Below are 6870 nucleotides of genomic sequence, written 5' to 3' on the forward strand. Positions count from 1 at the left end.
AAGAACTCAGTCAAGTCTGAATTTAAATCTCAGGTTATCATCCAAACTTAGATGAGAAGATATCTTCAATTGCTTGAGATGAAACATTGTTTCCTTACTGAATAAGCATATTATAACCTTGAATTATAATTAGAGTTAAGAATAGAAATATTTAAGATAATCATATTGGGCTTCTCCATGAATCTCTCATATTTCTGCACAGCTTGCTAGCAGAGGTTTGTGCTAAACTACCTTTTCAAACATGTTTGTAAAATGAACGGCCTAGTTACAAAACTAATAGAGATAGTATCTTCCTCCAAAACAAAGGGCAGGCAGGCTCACTGGCCATTATTTGTTAAAACTTGAACTCCCTAAGATCAGGGTTTCTCTTTGTAACACAACCCACTTTACATGTAAGTGACACCTGGCCCTCTTTGCATCACACCAGGAACTGGAGCTCATGGAACAGCAGATTTGGGATCTCAGTGAAGAGACATCTAAATGCCTACTTAACAAATCATGCTAAATTAACAACGGCAAATAATAACATTTAAAGATTTTCATTCTACGTAATGTCACATAACTTGACAAGCTTGAATTACTATATTTAATAGCAACATAGTAAATTATATTAGGAAAGAATTAATAAACACCCATATATCACACAAAATAAGGATCCAGAGGCCAATTTACTTCTCTGATTGCCTTGACAAGAGTGATTCCTAGAAATTCCTAAGCTTTGAAATATATATGTTGACCAAACAAAGAAATTTCAGTAGCAATATGACTGACAAATTAGGGAGATGATCAAGAAAAAATGCCAAATTTAACTGTAGACACATAAACAAACCACCTTAGGAAAAAATATTCTGTTGAAGAAGTTCTTCCTAAGTGGTGAGGTACATAGCCTTTTCTGAAATTATGCTGCAATTAAGGCTTTGTGCCTTGTCAAAGGAAGTTTAGTCAGCAAATGAGTAAAACTGGAAAAATGACTGAATGTTAAAATGAAGTTCATTACTACAAATACTTGATCCTGATTTGAATGAATGATGGAAGGTATACAAGGCTGTGCAGGGTACTAGTAGGGAACATCTAAATTCTAACCTGCTAGATTAACCTTTACAATGTTTGTCTACAGCAAATGTGGGCCCTTATTGTCACTTACTTCACCCTTATCTGTAATCTTCCCTGTTTCTTATCTCTACTGATTTTCTTAAACTACTTGCATACCAATCATTCTTAGACTACTGCTTCTCTATCTGTATAGGAAAAGCAAACTGTTTTCCTCTATATTCACACCAATACTTTTGACCACCAAATGAGTTGTGGCTTTTTCCCATACCAACCAATTATCTGACACCAGCTCAGTATCTTACAATTCAATTCAACTGTGACACTATTTACCTGGAGTTAGCCTCAGATCCCACACGTTAGACAGCTCAGTCCCAGAAGACTGTCTGGCCTCTCATTTCAGATGCTAATTCCAAGTTCAGGTTGTCACTTGTGCTTCTGACCAACTAGCTATAAATCAGAGGTTCCCACCTCCTCAGGTCTGATAATTTGCTAGAATGGCTCACAGAACGTGGGAAACACTTTACTTACTAAATCACTGGTATATTATAAAATGATACAACTCGAGAACAGGTGATGAAAGAGATGCATACAGCAAAATATGGGGAAAGGGTGCAGAGCTTCCATGTCCTCTCCAAGTGCACTATCCTCCCAGCACCCCCATGTGTTCACCAACCCAGAAGCTCTCCAACCCCATGCTGGATAGATACTTATGAAGGCTTCATTACACAGGCATGATTTATTAAATTATTGGCTGTTGGTGATTTGCCCAGCCTCCAGCCCCTCTTCCTTCATAAGGAGATAGAGGGAAAGGCTGAAAAATTCCAATCCTCCAATTACAAGGTTGGCTCCCTTGGCAACCAGCCCCCCCACCCCTAAGGTTATCCAGGAGACCCCAGCCATTAGTCAGATTAGCATACAAAATGAAATGTCACTTCAGAGATTCCAAGGGTTTTAAGAGTTGTGTGACAGGAAACAGGGCAGAAACTACATACATATTTCTTATCTTATCAAACTACACTTTGAAGTACTCTATTTGTCCCAAGACCTCTAGAAGTGTAATTTTCTGTGGTCTAAAAGCATTCATATTATCAGTTCATTATTAGTGATATGTGTATACCTGAACTCCACTTTTCTGCCTTGGACAAAAGATTTTCAAACAAGAAAGCCTATCAGTGGAGCATATTCATTTATCAGAAGAGATGGTACTATATTTATTGCTGACAGACTAAAAGTTATAAAAACCTTTATTTGCATCCTTTCACAGTGTTAGAAAATTTATACCATCAGCCTCTTCTCTAAGTTGCTTCTCACCCTGTAATATTTGTGACCAGAAACCTCAAGAAACCGCAACAATACATGCTCTCCTGCCCTTTGCTTTTCTTCTTTTTTTTTTAAGTTTATTTTAGGTTTTTTATTTTAGAAACACATGAAGGTTTCTTACATAGGTAAACTCATGTCATGGGGTATTGCGGGAAGTCAGGGACCCTGAATGGAGGGACCAGCTGAAGCCATGGCAGAAGAACATAAATTGTGAAGATTTTATGGACATTTATTAGTTCCCCAAATTAATACTTTTATAATTTCTTACGCCTGTCTTTACTGCAATCTCTGAACATAAATTGTGAAGATTTCATGGACACTTGACACTTCCCCAATCAATACCCTTGTGATTTCCTATGCCTGTCTTTACTTTAATCTCTTAATCCCGTCATCTTTATAAGCTGAGGAGGATGTATGTTGCCTCAGGACCCTGTGACGATTGTGTTAACTGCACAGATTGTTTGTAGAGCATGTGTGCTTGAACAATATGAAATCTGGGCACCCTGAAAAAAGAACAGGATAACAGCAATGTTCAGGGAACAAGGGAGATAACCTTAAACTCTGACTGCCAGTGAACCGAGCAGAACACAGCCATATTTCTCTTCTTTCAAAAGAAATAGGAGAAATATTGCTGAATTATTTTTCTCAGCAAGGAACATCCCTGAGAAAGAGAATGTGCCCCTAAGGGTAGGCCTCTAAAATGGCTGCTTTGGGGGCAGCTGTCTTTTACGGCCATAGACAGAAGGATGAAATAAGCCCCGGTCTCCCATAGAGCTCCCAGGCTTATTAGGATGAGGAAATTCCCGCCTAATAAATTTTGGTCAAACCAGTTGTCTGCTCTCAAACCCTGTCTCCTGATAAGATGCTATCAATGACAATGCATGCCCAAAACTTCATTAGCAATTTTAATTTCACCCCGTCCTGTGGTCCTGTGATCTTGCCCTGCCTCCATTTGCTTTGTGATATTTTATTACCTTGTGAAGCATGTGATCTCTGTGACCCACACCCTATCCGTACGCTCCCTCCCCTTTTGAAAATCACTAATAAAAACTTGCTGGTTTTACAGCTCAGGGAGCATCACGGAACCTGCCGACATGTGATGTCTCCCCCAGACACCAGCTTTAAAATCTCTCTCTTTTGTACACTTTCCCTTTATTTCTCAGACCAGCCAACGCTTAGGGAAATAGAAAAGAACGCACGTTGAATATCAGAGGTGGAGTTATCCCGACAATGGGGCTGTATTGTACGGGTTATTACATCACCCAGGTATTAAGCCCAGTACCCAATAGTTAGCTTTTTTGCTTTCTCCCTCCTCCCACCCTCCACCCTCAAGTAGGCCCCAGTGCCTGCTGTTTCATTCTTTGTTTTTGTAAGTTCTCATTATGTAGTTCCCACTTACAAGTAAGAACATGTGGTATTTGGTTTTCTGTTCCTGCATTAGTTTACTAAAGATAATGGCCTCCAGCTCCATCTATATTCCTGCAAAATACATGATCTCATTCTTTTTTATGGCTGCATAGTCCTCCATGGTATGTATGTACCATATTTTCTTTATCCAATCTGCCACTATGGACATTTAGGTTGATTCCATTTCTTTGCTATTGTCAATAATGCTGCAATGAACATTCACATGCATGTGTCTTTATGGTAGAATGATTTATATTCCTTTAGGTATATACCCAGTAATGAGATTGCTGGATCAAATGGTAGTTCTGCTTTTAGCTCTTTGAGGAATCACCATACTGCTTTCCACAATGGTTGAATTAATTTACACTCCCACCAACAGGGTGTAACTGTTTTCTCCCCAACCTTGCTAGCATCTATTATTTTTTGACTTTTAATAGCCTTTCTGACTGGTGTGAGACAGTGTCTCATTGTGATTTTGATTTGCATTTCTCTAATGATATTGAGCTTTTTTTTTCATATGATTCTTGGCCCTATGTATGTCTTCTTTTGAAAAGTGTCTGTTTATGTCCTTTGCCCACTTTTTTATGGAGTTGTTTTTCTCTTGTAAATTTAAGTTCCTTATATATGCTGGATATTAGACCTTTATTAGATGCATAGTTTGCAAATATTTTCTCCCATTCTGTAAGTTGTCTGTTAACTCTGTTGATAGCTTCTTTTGTTGTGCAGAAGCTCTTAAGTTTAATTAGATCTCATTTGTCAATTTTTGTTTTTCTTGTGATTCCTTTTGGTGTCTTTGTTATGAAACATTTGCCCATTCTAATGTCCAGGATGGTATTGTCTAGGTTGTCTTAAAGGGTTTTTATAATTTTGGGTTTTATATTTAAGTCTTTAATCCATGTTGGTTGCTTTTTGTACAGGGTGTAAGAAAGGGGTCCAGCTCCAGTCTGCATATGGCTAGTCAGTTATCCCAGAACCATTGGTTGAATAGGGAGTCTTTTCCCCATTGCTTGTTTTTCTCAGCTTTGTCAAAGATCAGATGGTCATAATGTGTGGTCTCATTTCTGAGCTTTCTATTCTGTTCCATTGGCCTATGATATGGTTTAGCTCTGTGTCCCCACCCAAATCTTATATCAAATTGTAATCCCCAAGTGTCAAGGGAGGGATGATATGGGAGGTGATTGGATCATGGGGGTAGGCTCCTCCATGCTGTTCTCATGATAGTGAGGAGGTTCTCACGAGATCTGGTTGTTTGACAAGTGTCTGCCATTTCCCCTGCTCTCTTTCTCTCTCTCCTGCTGTCATGTAAGATACACTTGCTTACCCTTTACAAACCTTTGCATGTAAGACACACCCTTGCTTACCCTTTACAAACCTGTCATGTTTGTAAGTTTCCTGAGACCTCCCCAGCCAGGCAGAACTGTGAGTCAGTTAAACCTCTTGTCTTTGTAAATTACTCAGTCTCAAGTAGTTTCTTTATAGCAGTGTGAAAATGGACTAATACAGAGAATTGGTACTGAGATAGTGAGGTACTGCTTTAAAGATAACCTGAATATGTGGAAGCAACTTTGGAACTGAGTAATGGGCAGACGCTGGAACAGTTTGGAGGGCTCAGAAGGAGACAGGAAGATGTGTGAAAGTTTGGAACTTCCTAGAGACTTCTTGAATGGTTTTGACCAAAATGCTGATAGTGATATGGATAATGAAGTCCAGGCCGAGGTGATCAGATGGAGATGAGGAACTTATGGGGAACTGGAGCAAAGGTCACTCTTGTAATACTTTAGCAAAGAGACTGGCAGCATTTTGTCCCTGCCTTAGAGATATGTGGAATTTTGAACTTGAGATAAATGATTTAGGGTATCCAGGGGAAGAAATGTCTAAGCAACAAAGTATTCAAGAAGTGACCTGGCTTATTTTGAAAACATCCAGTTATATGTATTCACAAAGAGATGGTTTGAAATTATAACTTATGTTTAAGAGGGAAGCAGAGCATAAAGGATTGGAAAATTTGCAACCTGACTATGTGGTAGAAAAGAAAAACCCATTTTCTCAGGAGTAATTCAAGCTGGCTGCAGAAATTTACATAAGTAACAAGGAGTTGAATGGTAATAGCCAAGAAAATGGGGAAAATGTCCCTAGGACATGTCAGAGAACTTCACAGCAGCCCCTCCCATCACAGACTCATAGGTCTAGAAGGAAAAAGTGGCTTCATGGGCTGGGCCCAGGGCCCTGCTGTTCTGTGCAGCTTTGGGACTTGATGCCCTGAGTCCCAGCCGCTCCAGCTCCAGCTGTGGCTAAAAGGGGCCAAGGTACAGCTCAGGCCATTGCTGCAGAAGGTGCAAGCCCCAAGCCTTGGCAGCTTCCCTGTGGTGTTGGGCCTACAGATGTGCATAAGACAAGAGTTGAGGTTTGAGAATCTCTGCTTGGATTTCAGAGGATTTATGGAAAAGCCTGGATGTCTAGACAGAAATCTGCTGCAGGGATGGAGCCCTCATGGAGAACCTCTGTTAGGGCAGTGCAGAAAGGAAATATGGGGTTGGAGCCCCCACACAGAGTCCCCAATAGGGAACTGCCTAGTGGAGTTGTGAGAAGACGGCCACCATCCTCCAGACCCCAGAAATGTAGATCCACCAACAGCTTGCACCATGCATCTGGAAAAGCCACAGGCACTCAATGTCAGCCCATGAAAGCAGCTACAGGGGCTATACTCTGCAGACACACAGGGGCAAAGCTATCCAAAGCCATGGGTGTGCTAGATGTGAGACACAGAGTCAAAGGAAATTTTGGAGCTTTAAAATTTAATGACTGGGCTGGGTGCAGTGGCTCACACCTGCAATCCCACCACTTTGGGAGGCCAAGGCGGGTGGATCACCTGAGGTCAGAAGTTCAAGACCAGCCTGATCAACCTGGTGAAACCCTGTCTCTACTAAAAATACAAAAATTTAGCCAGGCATGGTGGTGCATGCCTGTAATCTCAGCTACTTGGGAGGCTGAGGCAGGAGAATCACTTGAACCCAGAAGGCAGAGGTTGCAGTGAGCCGACATTGCACCATTGCACTCCAATCTGAGCAACAAGAGCAAAATTCCATCTCA

The sequence above is a fragment of the Papio anubis genome, chromosome 5, assembly GCF_008728515.1.
Source record: "Papio anubis isolate 15944 chromosome 5, Panubis1.0, whole genome shotgun sequence".
Taxonomy (NCBI): domain Eukaryota; kingdom Metazoa; phylum Chordata; class Mammalia; order Primates; family Cercopithecidae; genus Papio; species Papio anubis.